This window comes from Tenrec ecaudatus, chromosome 5 (assembly GCF_050624435.1).
Source record: "Tenrec ecaudatus isolate mTenEca1 chromosome 5, mTenEca1.hap1, whole genome shotgun sequence".
Lineage (NCBI taxonomy): Eukaryota > Metazoa > Chordata > Mammalia > Afrosoricida > Tenrecidae > Tenrec > Tenrec ecaudatus.
The window spans coordinates 75975325-75990454 of NC_134534.1; positions in this window are offsets into that span (position 1 = coordinate 75975325).

Sequence of the window (15130 nt, forward strand, 5' to 3'; positions counted from 1 at the left end):
GCAAGTTAAAATGAAAAGAAATCGCTGGGGGAAAGGACAGGAAATAAGAGCAAACATACATGAAAGAGGCCATCTTTTCTGGCTGAAGTCATTGATTCCAATACACAATTCACCAAAAGTAACCATTATTGCAATCTGCTACAAGTAACCGTTGAGATAAACCTGTATAGGGTAAGGTGCATTTTGCGGAAGTCATCCTTATTTGAAATAATGAGTCAATGTATCTGGTTTACTTTGCATGAGTAACTTGCAAAGCAGCCTACAAAGTTACCAAGGAGAGTAGGTTAAATCTGTGCTTCTGCATAAAAACACCCACCTTTTTCTTCCAAGTACTTCCTACAGTGATGAAGCAGCTACATTATGTTCCATGACCTCATTCTCAAAGTTTCACCAGGGGATTTTGATTGCTGAAAGAGCCATGGATTAATTTAATGATAAGAAGGTTAGGGAATCACAGTATTGAGATATGTTTTAAAGACCTGAGGCCTGATAGCATCAATTCCACCTTTAATTTCTGATAAAACAAACAAACAAACAAAAATACCTTGAGCCTTAACTCTTTCAGAGAGAGAGAGAGAGAGAGAGAGAGAGAGAGAGAGAGAGAGAGAGAGAGAGAGAGAGAGAATGTAATCAAGTGGCAAAAAGCTCATAGAGAAAAAGTCTACCTATCCATGTTCAAGTGGCCTCTTTCAAAGAGTTGAGTCCGGATAGCTAGACAGGAACAGGAAGAGATAACGTGTTTTCTTGGTCTACTCTAGTTCTGACTGCTTCCTAATCACCTAAGCATCTCTCAAGAGAAAGAGGTGGGGGAAGCCGTCATATAGATTTGCTTTGTATATGCAATCTAACATCATCCCAAGAAGTACTTTATAAATATCATTAAACCCATTTTGTGGATGATGAACCTTAGTCTAGAAATATTAAAGAACTTACTTAAGGCAAGGTGAGCCTGGGTTTTAAAACTTAAGCTTTTGAATCTAAGTTTAGTGACTTAGATAATAAATAAACAACAGATAATAAATGTTAATAAAAGAGCAATGTTCATGCTATAAAATGCTTAATATTGATCATCTACTTCTATAAAGGTCACATGATTCAATTATCAATGCAGTTACCAAAGCATTGATTTTAATAATGATTAATGACTACAATTGTCAATTATGATTCATAGAATGAAGTCTATGTCATAAGATGTCAATCACAGGAATGTGATCAAAGGCATGGAAATAAGTCACACGGAAATAAGTCAAAGGCATACTAAGTTGGCTTCAAAACAAATCAGCATTAAGTTTCATCTCAGCAATGCTGCTTTGTAGTGTATCATCTGAGTTCATTATCACACCCTTCACCCCTAAGAATGTTACTGTTATTTTTCATCTGACTTCTAAAACTAGGGATTTGAGATTGTGTTTTCCCCTTTAAACAATTCTCTCATCTTTTGTTGCTTGTTGGACAATGAGAAGTATGTGAGACAGTCCATCTGAAATTCCTCAGCATGCGGCAGCAGTGGTGTAGCTCACACACTTTCGACTTTTATTTTTAGTCTATTGTCCATTAGAGTGACCACAGAAAACTCACAGAAAACATTCACGATTACAGGGTTCATTAAGACTGTCTGACAGGCTACAATGCAAGTTTTGTTTGGTCAGTCAGGAAATGATACAAAATCATTTCAGGGTTGTTAATAAATGCTCCAAGGGCATGTGACTCTGCTATAAACTTCCGCAGGCAAGCAGGCAATTCAAGAAGCTGTGTGTGTTAGCAAATCCAGCGCCTCCATTTGACTGCCCAGACGTACCCTATTCCACAAGCAGCCTCCTGCCCCAAAGGACTCAGCTGCACTTTGTGGGCTAGGAAGTGCACTGCTCTGCTCTGCCTCATGTGCCACTCCTGGTTTTGTTGCTGCTGCTGTTCCTCTGATGTCACAGTCATTTACTGGATCAAGAAGGTACCCAAAGATCCAGAAGATGTACCCCTCTCCTGGTCCTTGCTGGTAATAAGATTTCCCCTCCTCCATTTCTGCTTCTCAGGGAGCACATGTACCCAGCAGATTGGCAATTACAATGAACCTGGTAAACATGAACCATAGATGAATCCTATTAGTGTATTCTCACACCTTCTTATGCAGGGAAAGGGCATTTGGTGGGAGTTCCAGAAACTTAGGCTAGAAGAGCCACCTTAAATAACAGCATGCCCCTGAAGAGAAGTAATTGTAGAAATGAACCTCAATGTACTCAATATGTTCCTGGAAATCTTAATTAAATGTTTTTATTTTAAATTTTATTTTTATTGGAATAAATGAAAGAGAAACCAAAGGTTTCTTACTTACTTACACCTCTTACTTACTTACATTACTCAAAATACTGGGTTAAAAAACGAGTAGAAAGGGCTCATAGTGCACAAAACTACAACAAACCAGATTCAAGTTATGCTACTTCCCCTTAATTGAGTAATCCTTTGAATAACAATATTCTAATTCCTAAAATAAGACATTATTTTTCCATAGGGCTGCTTTGAATACTCATTAAGATAATTTACATGACGATATTTTATAAGCTACAAATGTACTATAAAAGATCATTTGTATCAGTATTTCATAATTTTCATGAATTTTTTGAAGACCACCATGCTATCAGGAACTTTTGGAAATTATATATATATATATATCCCCAAACCGAATTTTTTTCAGAGTTATGTATTTAAATGTTTTAACAAAACAATGTAATCACTTGACAAATGTTCTCCATTACACTTAATACATTTATCAAATCAGCAATTCCATTCTGGGATCTGTTTGGATGGCTGACAGCACCTCCCTCATTATTTCCTTCACCTCTTCTACATCATCAAATTGCTGTCCTTTCATGTCCCTCTGCATTCTCAGAAACAAAAAGAAGTTGCACAGACAGAGGTCAGGTGAGTAAGGTGCTTGGGGGCAAGATAGTCATGCTGTTTTTTGCCAAAAGCTGGTGCACTGAGATGGTTGCATGAGCAGGTGCATTGTCATGTGGCTAAACCAGTCCCTTTTCTGCTACAAATCAGGCCCTTTTGTCTCACCCTGTTACACAATATTTTCAGAACCTCTAAATAGAAAGCTTGACTAACAATCTGACCTGGTGGAATGAACTCCAAATGCACAGACGTTTTCATCCGTTAGGGAAGTTGATTGACTTCCAGAATGAGTAATGCTATCAACCAACATTTCATCTTTTTTGAAACAAGAAAACCACTGTGCACTTGAGTTTTTCCCACAGTGTGGTCCTTGTAAGCTGTGTTCAACATCACAACAGTTCTGCAGCACTTTTTCTAAGCAAGAAACAAAATTTCAGAGCCACATACTATTCTCTTAAATCAGTTATCTAAATAAATAAATAAATTGAGGTTCTAGTGGAATTGTTTTCATGAAAAAAGTCACTGTGACTTAATGAACCTTCCCAGGTGATGCCACTGGGTGCATTAATTCAGAGTGAGTGGATTGATGTTTGCATAGCAGGGAAAAATGGATACTATGAAAGCTCCATCCACTCAGCACAATTCTATTTTGGGAGGGTACCTCACATATGTGTATATATATATGTATATGTATATAAATCAATAATATATATCTACAAATATATATATACATACACTTAACAAAATTGACTGCTTTCAAGTCCATTTCAACTCATTATATAAGATATACCACATATAATGTATATATTACATATACTTCTGAGACAGACGTGTTTGTCTTTTGGACAGTCCATGGCACTGTAAATATTCTTCTCCAGCACCATAATTCAAATGAATTGATTCCTCGTTTGCCCTCCTTATTCAGTGTTCCACTTTCACATGTATATGAGGCCATTGGAAATGCCACGGTTTGGGCCAGATCATCCTTAGTCCGAAAAGTAACATCCTTGCTTTTCAACAACCTAAAGAGTTCATTTACCTAATGCAATGCCTCTGGAATGCTGCTTCTATGAGCATTGACTGTGGATCCAAGCAAGACAAAACCCTTGATGATTGCAACCTTTTCTTCATTTATCATGATGTTACTTATTGGTCCAGTTGTGAGGATTTGGTTTTTACATTGAGTTGCAACCTATACTGACATCTGCAATCCTTGATCTTCATCAGCAAATACTTCAGGTCCTCCCAAACCCTGTAGAGGCTCACTCTGAGTAAGAATTGACTGACTCAATGGCAGTGAGTTGGGATTTTTTATGTCATAATTGAAAAGTCTTATAAACCCAGGTTGTTACCGATTTTCAGTTATTCCTCATGATGGGATCGGAGTCTCCTTTTGAAGTGAATTCAAAAGCTTTCATGATCTGAACAAACCTAGAGGGATTGTCTCACAGCCTGTGCTTCCTACATCTATCTAAACTAGAGCCTCTTTCACACTTTTGCATACTAATTTATTTTTACAGTTTTAAAAGACTTTAAACACACACACACACACACACACACACACACACACACACACACACACACTGGATTTGTGCCTCCAAATTCCTGGCCTCCAAATTTCTCATACTTTTTGCTAATCCTGAGGCATTTAATAAACCTTAGCACTCTGTTCTCATGCCATTTAGGGTTAATCACATATTGATCTCTGCATGAATGGTGCTTTTTTTAAAAAAAAACCCATTTTATTAGGGACTCATACAACTCTTATCACAATCCATACATATACATACATCAATTGTATAAAGCGCATCTGTACATTCTTTGCCCTAATCATTTTCAAAGCATTGCTCTCCACTTAAGTCCCTGCAATCAGGTCCTCTTTTTTTCCGTCCCTCTCCATTTCTCCCTCCCTCATGAGCCCTTGATAATTTATAGATTATTATTTTGTCATATCTTTTCCAATCCGGTGTCTCCCTTCACCCCCTTTTCTATTGTCCATCTCCCAGGGAGGAGGTCACATGCAGATCCTTGTAATTGGTTCCCCCTTTCCAACCCACTCACCTTCTAATCTCCCAGTATCGCCCCTCATCCCCCTCGTCCTGAAAGTATCATCCACCCTGGATTCCCTTTGCCTCCAGCTCCTATATGCACCAGTGTACAACCTCTGCTCTATCCAGACTTGCAAGGTAGAATTCGGATCATGGTAGTTGGGGGGTGGGTGGGTAGGAACGGTGCTTTCTTAGAAATAGTACACAAAAGATCCATTTGTAAAAAACCTCTTTATGCATTTGAAAAATCATAGAACACCTGTCTTTTTAGATACTTCCTCTCCTGAGTCTCTTGTCCTGCTCCCTAAGGTTGTTGTGTATACTAGCTAGCACATTCTGAATAACAGACAATAACACAGAGAGGGGAGCCCATCACGGTTTCCTGGTCTATAATCGTCCAAGAGCAGATCTACTTCCCCTGGATTGGGGGGATGGATTTAAATAGGGCTAGGTTGGTGTTTGAACGTACTTAGGACTTCCAGATAGACAAATAAATCTGTCTTGGTTGAAGTACAGCTAGAATGCTCTTGAGAAGCAAAGATGACAAAACTTTATCTCACATACTTTGAACATGTTATCAGGAGGGACCAGTCCCTAAAAAACATACAACTAGCTTACTGGAGTAGAGATTTCATCAACAACAACAACACCAAAATATATAAAAAGGAAGACCTCCTAGTGTTGTCATGATTTGGAACTGACTGATGGTACCTAAAAACACAGAAACAAACAAACAAAACAGGTTAGTAGCTACTATACCACCAACTGGGGAATTTCTCTCATGATTTTCTAAGAAGTCATTCCATCCACATCTAGGGCCTTTAGTATTTCAACTATATCCAAACTCTTCTCAGTATTTTTACAATTAATTATGATTCCATTCATGCTTATTTGTAATATTACACATCACAACACAAAACTTTTTTTCTTGTTATCTTGGCTTTTAGGCTTGTTCCTGATGCTATTTAGAGCGTGGATTCATAAAATTGCAGTGATCGACTGCATAAGCTCTAGTTTCTTAGATATGGCATTCTGCTACCATTTGAGCTACTGATTTATTAATTTATCAACCCATTTTTAAATATGAGAAAAATGCAGATTCACAAATTACAGGATGAGACAAAAAATGTAAGAAGCTGTATCTGGGCCCCTGATGGATAGCATAGTATGTTACACACAGAGCCACCAATCATAAGAACAGTAGTTTGAATCCACCAGTCACTCTGCAGACTTTAAAATATGTAACATTTTGAAACCAAAGGGGTAGTTCTATCTGTCCTTGAGGACCACTGAATTACAACAGCTTAGATGACAGCGCATTTTGTTTGGTTGGTTGGTTGGTGGATTTGGGTGTGGGAGACCGTGCAAGCTATATAAAGAGATGATACTGCAAAGTCAGAGCACAGCTTGATAAGAGTGGAAAATAACAAAGAAAATTGAAATAGCACATCTATGGCAGATGTAAGAACAATTTAGAGCGTCAAAAATATAAGTCATTGCAATTGTCATAAATACTTTTAAGATCTCAATTCTTTTTCAAATTATGCCGTAAATATTTCAGGACACATTTTAATATATAGAAGTCAATGGATATTTCATGTTCAGTGTTTTGGAGGTGAGGTTGACTCTAAACTTCTTTATATGAAAAATTCTAACTTTTCTTTTAAGGGTTTCTGTGCACAGATGCCAAAGTTTGTCATATTATAGCAAGACTGGAACATTTTACTTTTATAAAAGAGTTTGATCTCTGACAGACCCATTGTGTGCTTCAGAACATTTGAAGATCTATTTACTGCACCCAACTCGCTACCAGCGGTCGCTATGACTCTTAGCGACCTGAGAGGACAGGGTGGAGCCTCTCCTGTGGGGTTTTAAGCTTGTGGAGCTTTACTGGAGCAGAGTGCTTGGTGAGGCTTGGATAGCTTTGGGTAAGAGGTAAACACATAATCCACTCTGCCTGTGGCCCCTTTTTAAAATAACACATCGGAACTGCCTGCTATTCAGTGCCTAATAAAGGTAAAAAGGTACTTGTGGAAAGTTCCAAGTTCATGTACTTTTCACTGTTTAAATATATATTTGGGTCAAAGGACACTATGCGAGGCATAAGTTGACCTAAATATTTAGTACAACACAAACTCTTTAAATAAAGCCAATGTGCACGTCCTCTATCTGGGCTAGCTAACCCTACATTAAAATATCCTGATTTCTTAGGGGCGAACAGAGTAAATGACCTATGTGCTGTGTCTCAAAAACTGGAGTGGATAGGGAGAAATCTGGTATGATTTCTAGAATCAGCAGATCAAATATATCCATAAAATAGTTTTAAATTGGAAGCACCAAAATGCATGTTGGCCAGTGTTATTTATTGGCCCATTTATCTCCCCGCATGTACTGTTAGGATCTGAAGAAAAATATCTTTTCTGTAAATCACGGAGTTCTTAGCACCAATACTGTACCGGGCACATAGTAAATGGCATTTGTTGATCTGATTAATAAATGTATATAGTATCTAAAGGGGGGAAAGACAAGGAAAATGTAATGCAGAGGATTTATTTACACTGGATTCCAAGGAAGTTCTATTTAGGCGACTTCAGAAGTTAATTCTTCCCTTCTTTTCCACTTTAAAAAGATTAGAAAGTAGGGATAGAAAAGTAAAATAACAATAATAATAATATTTAATATTGAGTATGTAAATTGTCCTAGAGGATCCAATTTCTCTGTTTTCTTTATAGAATCATTAAGATACATTGCAACTTATTATATATGTAGATAGATGAGAAAATCGATATATATATACATATATGTAAATAAACTGGGCAGAAAGCATTTGGACAAAAGCATTTAAAAACATAATAAGTTAATTTTATCCTTCTGTTTTAAACTTTAACCAGTTAGAATGTTCTTTACTGGCCTGTGTATGAAAATCAATGAAATCCCTTTTGATCGTGGTTATGCTTTAAAGAATTTCACAATTCCTAATTGGAATTAAATTAAATCTCGAATAGGCAGTGTATACCCTTTCTCTATATATGATAAAGAAACCCACAAAATGGCACAATAGACTTTAATATTGTGGGGAAACGCATCTGCCATTTGGTTGACTTTCATTCTGATAAAATGGCTTGGGGTCAGTGCACAGTTGCAGCTCGTAAATGCAAATCACTGCATGATCCCAGCACATGGAATTACATCAGCGCTTTTGATGAGATGACAGAATCAATACAGAGGTCACAAGTGCACAAGGGGCGGAGAGCTGCAATCAGGCACAGGGAATCCCCGAGATTACAATTCCCCCAGGCGACAGTGAAGTTGCAAGAGCGTCCCTAATGTCGCAGAGCTACCTACGGACCACGCAGAGGACTCCCTCCTGGAGATTTTTTCCCTAGCCACATTCATCTCTACACTGATTTGATTGCATTATGCTGCAAAGTTTGCCAACAAAATGCTGACATGTAAGACAAAACTTTCCAAAAATCTATACCAAATAATTGTCCAGGCCACGCTGGAAGATACACTTATCCTGCATATGATATACCATCAGTTCTAGAGTATTGTTAGCCTGGGAGCCAAGGGAACTACGCCGTTCTTATTGTGCATAATACACCTTTTTATGACAGCAGGCAGCACAAATCATTTTCTCCCCTGCTGCTCAATACCCAGTGATTCCATCTCTTCTATATTCATTTTTTTGTGTCAGAGTGATGCCTTTAAGTGCTAGGCTGCTGTCAGTTCTTGGCTATCCCTTACCTAGCAGCCAAAGGGAGTGCTTACAAATGAATCTCTTGTCCCTCAGTAAATGTCTCCCAGTGGTGGTATAGTTTGATACGTTTAAGAAATAGACCACAATATCAACCAGGCTGTATTTTCCATAAATTCTGCCCTACAAAATGCACTCCTCAATTTATTTTTATACTGAGTGTGTCAGCGATTAGGTGAAACAGATACCAAAGGCCTTTGGTTATTGCGGTATTTCAGCAAGCTGATTTCTATATTACACAATGTTGAAAGTCCAGATAACAAACCAATTATAAATATAACAAAACACACAAGTTTATCCAGCAGTAACCCAAACTGTTCAGTTACACGAGCTAGAGAAATAAACATAACTTACATTGCTAAATTTCCCTTATTTCAACTAAAACACATTTGCCTTTTTGGTCAAAAGCTATGAGTCTTACCTATTATTAGCTCCAAAGTGTGTTTCAAGCTTAGACAACAAAGCAATGACCTAGGAGAAAACAGTTCAGCTGCTAAATGTATGAGCTCATAATCCCTGCTCTACACATTGTCATTTTTAATATTGTGTTAAGAAACATAAAAATCTCAACAGATTCCAATAGAAATAGTAGACTCGCCTGATCGAAACTCTTTGGATACTAAATTCTTGCGAACTTTTTCATCTCAAAAGCACCATATTCCCATGTACAGACAATTTTACCAGGTGATCTAATTTGAACGGGGAGGGATAGAACAGAGAAGGAAAGCCTGGAATGAGAAGAACATGTGTCAGGTAAGCTGCCATGAAATTGACTTGAATGTGGGGGGAAAGAAGAGGGGTTTATAATAACCGATACTGGAATACATATTCACTTCCCTAGGAATACATTAATTTTACATGATTATTCCTTTGCACTTCAAGGCAGAAACAAAGACCCTGTTAATATTAGTGCAGCTCCATCTTTAATCACATTAATTCAGTGACATGTCGTAATTGGAAGATGAAAGACTAGTCCTTTATTTACATAAATATAAGCAATAAATGAGCAATTCTTGAATTGAACCAAATCAATACACACTGCATTGTCATGTTGACCTCATCAGCACTGAGGTCAATAAATATGGGAGTGATCAGAATAATTCCCAATAAAACCAGAGACAAATGCCCAAATCCCCAGGGATACTGCCACCACTTCTTTATCCACGCGTCTGGGTCTGAATGATGAATACATGACTGTGTTAGGTGGCTGGAACTGACTAAATGGTAAAAACCTGACCAGTTTTCGTGGCCCTATCATTGTACTGCTAGATATTGTACATAAGGTTAGTGAACGTGTTCTTTTCCATAAACAAACAAATTGCAAATTCAAGGGTTTACACGTCCTTTTTTCTTTTTAACATCCCTGTCTTGAGTCCCAAGGATGTGATTTACTAACAGCTGGAGACCTGGCCCAGTTAAAAAGGCAGTACCTACAGCAACTCAGTCTTTTTCTGTTTGGGCACGGCATGGTGCCTTTCGACCAGGATTTTGTAAACTTGTACAGAATATACGTATTTCTTATGCTTGTTAATAACCCATGGTGATAGAAATAACTTCATATTACCCAGAATGGGATTTGGAAGTTGAACCACCCTAAGGTGAAAATGAGAAAAGAAATTACAATTATAACAGCTTATTGAAAAAGAAAGGAAGGATTACTCTTACACAGCTAAATGCAAATAACACCTATGAAACTACTCATACATTACTGCCAAAATTATACTCTTCACCATAACCAAATCGACTAAAAGAAAAGCCACAGATAGGCGTGGAGTCTGTGCAAAGTCAGACTACTCCTTAGAGCTCTTCCTGATCATTGCCTCTTGAAAGAAACACATCATCTGAAGCCTCATTAACAAAATGAAAACACTGAGATTGATAGGAAGATTAAGGAAAAAGTAAACAGAGAAAGGATCCTGCATCATCAAAGATTGCTTGGCCATCCTATCCTTGAGATAGTTTACACAGGAATTAATTTGTGAAAGCTAAAAATCATGAAATAAACAATATGTATATATATATTACTTATTAAACTTGGACACACTTGTCCACATATATATCCATACGTATCAATAGACTTCAAAATAATCATGGAAAAATTCCATTATATTTTCATTTCATTTTTCAGAAACCTTTTGTATCATATATCTGAGGGTAAGTTAAAAGGTATTACTACAAACTCATAAAAGCCTTAATAAAAAACTATTTTTGCTTAAATAACAATAGGCGGAGCTATTGTTTCAGGACATGTCCTCCATCTAGATATGTATAATAACAAAAATGATGTTTCCATCTTCCTAGCATTTCTCGGAAGGATTCTGTATTCCTTTATTTACTCCAATCAAAATGGAGCTTCACCAGCGTTGCAGGACTCAAATGATGTTTCAGTTAAGAGTTATTTGAGTTTGGGCACAAATAGAAGGCTAAGTGAGCAAGATCAGTGATGTTGAGTGGATGGAATAGGTTTCCCAGTGAAGTTCTCTTAGGACAACCCACTGTACCTGAAAAGGAGTAAGTCTCTAATCATGATGGTGACAAATTCCTTGGTGCAATTTCCTAATATTTTTCTCACCAATGCAGTTTTAGTTTTCTGAGAATTTTTGTCCTAATAAGCTCCCCATAATCATCCTGTGTCCATGAGAAAATCTACCAAGTTTTCCCCATTGGAATCACAGGTAGTACTCCCCACAATCTTCTGATCTGACTTTCCTACCTTGAACTTAACCGGTCCTGCAGCGTGCCTCAGCAGCAATTGTTTGGATCAGAACTGCTACAATTTTTTATACATAATCATTTTCATTAGCTTCAATGTTGCTTAAAAGACTGATGGAAAGGTCCGTTTTTTGAGATAACTGATCTTCATGCCATATGTTTGGCACCAATCTTAGCTAAAAGCTTTCTGAGACCAAGATATTTGTTTAAAGAAAGAAGATACCAAATCATGGAAGATCCAAATCTCAGTAACTTTCTAATCAATGGTAATCCTAATGTCTTCTATCAGTTTCTGGACTTTAGCCATAGATTCTTCACCAATCAAACCTGATGATATTTCCTCCTTTGGCTCAATTTTAATGTCTTCCTGGAATTCCTTAAATTGCTTAATTAATCTAAAAGGAATTTATGTGGAGCAATTGTCCCATAAACTTGTTGCAAACCTTCGATGATTTGAGATCATGTCCACTTACGTCTTGTTAAAATTTTGACATTACCTTTGACTTAAAATTGTCTCCCTGGCCCGCACCATGGCACCCAAAATTTCCTTTATTAAAATAAAGAAACCCTAAAGAGACATTTGTTTGACATAAGCCCGTGCATGTATGAAATCAATCACTAGTAGCAACATTGTTTTTTTTACCCAGCATCCGTGTTAAACTGGGTTCTCTAGAGAAGCAACGCCACAGATGATATAAGGAAGAAAATATATATCATGAAAGTGGCTCACATCGTTGTAAAAGCAGGTAAAGCTAATCTGGTCCAGATCCATAGGATAGATGTTAAGCTGAAGACTTTTCCTGACTCCGGTGGGAAGGGGAATCCAGAGACAGAAAGGCCACAGGCTGGTGAGGCAGAAGCGGAAGAATTCAAGCTTAGCCGGCTGCTGAGAACTCCTAGGATTGGCAGCCAATAGAATGGGCCATTGGCTTGAGTTCCAAGAACTGGGGTTTGGTGAGACAGATGCAGGATTCAGGTGGGCAAGAAGAGAGAGAGAGAAAAGGAGACCTTCCCAAAGAGCCTGCTTATATTGGAGTGGGTCCCACCCTCGGGAAAATTCCATTCAGCTCCAGCAGAGTGGTGATCTGAGACCTGAAGCTGCATTTTCCCCTAATCCTCTCACAACGGCTTTGCTGTTCACAGAGATTCCAGCATGGAGCTGTTTACATGTTTGATCACAAAATGGGAGAGGACTCAACTCTCAAACTGTTGAAGATCCTGGCCCAGCCACGGTTGACACAAAACATAACTATCACAACTTTGTACATATGCATATAGGCATACACCCACACATACATATAAAAAGGTCAGTAAGTATGTATTACTACAAAGGTTCAGTTAATACATGCATTGGTTTTTTCCAAACAAAACTTGTTTGAACATGGGGTCAGGTCTGGAAACTGCAGACAAGTTCATCCAGTAACACATTAGTCTTAGTCTCATTAGGATGCTTACACACACACACACACACACACACACACACACACACGTGGGGCCCATCAAAATAGGAGCTTCTGAGGAAATCTCCTGGGTCAGTTAAATGGACTGTTTTCTGGGATCTCAAAGGAGTAATCTTGTTCGGCTACAATATCAGAATCCTATTAGAAAATCATTTTAAGAGAAAAAAAGACTGTATTGTGAGGGGTAAAAAAAACCAGAAAAATTATGCTGAGTATGTTTTTCTTCCATAATGACAATGCATCAGCTCATTCATTGATGGTAAACAATGACTGTCCCTTGAGAATTTTCTTGGGAAACCTAACCCTATCCACCCTACTCTCCCGATCTTGCACCCTTATACATTGTGTTTGTCCCTAAAACTCAGAGTACATTTAAAAGGGACCCTATTTTAGTTCTTAAAGGATTTTAGAACTACCATGTCAAGTGGTGTGAATGGAAGAGCACAGACTTATTCCGGGAATGGTGGAGAGTTACAAACACCATCATCAGAAGTTGAGCGGTCTTTATGGGGCCACGGGGCACTGGATCATAGTCTCAGGTGATATACTAAGATCAATTGGCACAACATAGTCCACAAAGAATATTCTTTTTCTACTCTGGCGAGTAGCAAATGGAGTCTTGAAAGTCTTTGAGAGCATTCTAATGTGAAACGGTTATCCCTTCCTGCCTGGATAAGCGAAGAGTGATGAAAATGAAGGAAGTTCAGACGAATGAGCCATGTGAGCATCAGCCTGCATCACTCCGAAACCAGAAGAATTAGCTAGTGCCCAGCCAACACTGTCAATTGCTCTGAAAAGAGTCACATAAGAAAATCCTGCATAACACACGCCCACGCGTGCGTGTGTGTGTGTGTGTGTGTGTCGGGGGTGGGGGTGAAGGTGGTAAGGGATGTGGACCAAAAATGAAATGACTGGACTTGACCTGATAAAAGTGACCAGGCTTCCTGATTAACTAGAGACTTGAGAGTTCCCCCCAACAATGGACCGTAGTTACCCTTCAGGTCTGGAAATAAACACATCTTTTCAAGGCTTGGTTTTTAGCCACACACAAAACAAGTCTAAAGGGGGAGAAACAATATTAGTGAGATAGTTACTCATTGAAATAATTAACCATTAGAGATAGAGTGGAAAGCATTTGGCCAAGGGCAAAGTCCAAAGCAGGGGAGAAGAAAGATTGGAAAGAGTAGCAGAAGAAGAAAGTGGGGTATGTGATGTTACATTGTGGGGATTGCGATCAAGACATGAAACAAAATGTTCATAAATTATTGGAGGTAAAACTAGTGACCTGTTCTGTAAACCTTAACCCAAATCATAATAAAGTTTTAAAAATATATATAGACCTAGATGGAGGATATATAGAGAAAGAGAAATTCACATTTTTGTATTTTTACTTAATAAAAGTTTCTGTTACTTTGTAGCAATACATTGAAACATATCCTTGTAGGTGTAAGTTTGTATGTATGCAATACACAACCATATATACCACAACCAATATAATATACAACCATATCAGTAAGGACTGTTGTGTATTTGCTTATAGTCAATCAACACTGCTTATATTCATTCAACACTGGTGCTACAGCTTTTTATGATGGTTTGTCATAACTGCCGAGATAGTTCCACCAGTAACTCATTCTATATCCACCTTTGCCAGACAGTCTGGTAGAACTTAAAGATACAGTGCATATTGACAAGGGTTTTGCCTTCATAGTGCTTCCAATCTAAAGTGATAGGATGACAATTATTAAATACATAAACAAACAGGATAACTGCAGATTTTGTAAAGTTTCTGATAAAAATAAATGAGCATTGAGGTAGAAAGAAACTCAGGAAAGCCACCTGAAGGAGGGTGAAAAAAATGTTCTTCCTAATGAAAATGTCATTGGACATCAAGATCAAATCCTGAATGATGAAAATGAGGTAAATCTGAAGATGTTGAAAAACATGTAAAGCTCAGGATCAGCTCCTGCAGCATTTCTAAGACGAGAATGAACTTGACATGTTTAAAGAAGCAAGAATTTCATATTTATATCATTGGAGCAACCTAGTCTTACTCAAGATCATGGGCCAAATTTCAGCCAGAACACCCTCAAAATTCACATAACTGTCAGCTGATAAAGCAAGATATGAAGTAGGAATTGGGGAGATCACAAGCTACTGGGTGCAGGTACATGGATTCAAGTCAACAACTTCCAGCCTTGGTGTATTAGAATGGGTTGATAGAGAAACAAATCGAGAGACACCGGTCTATGTATAAGAAA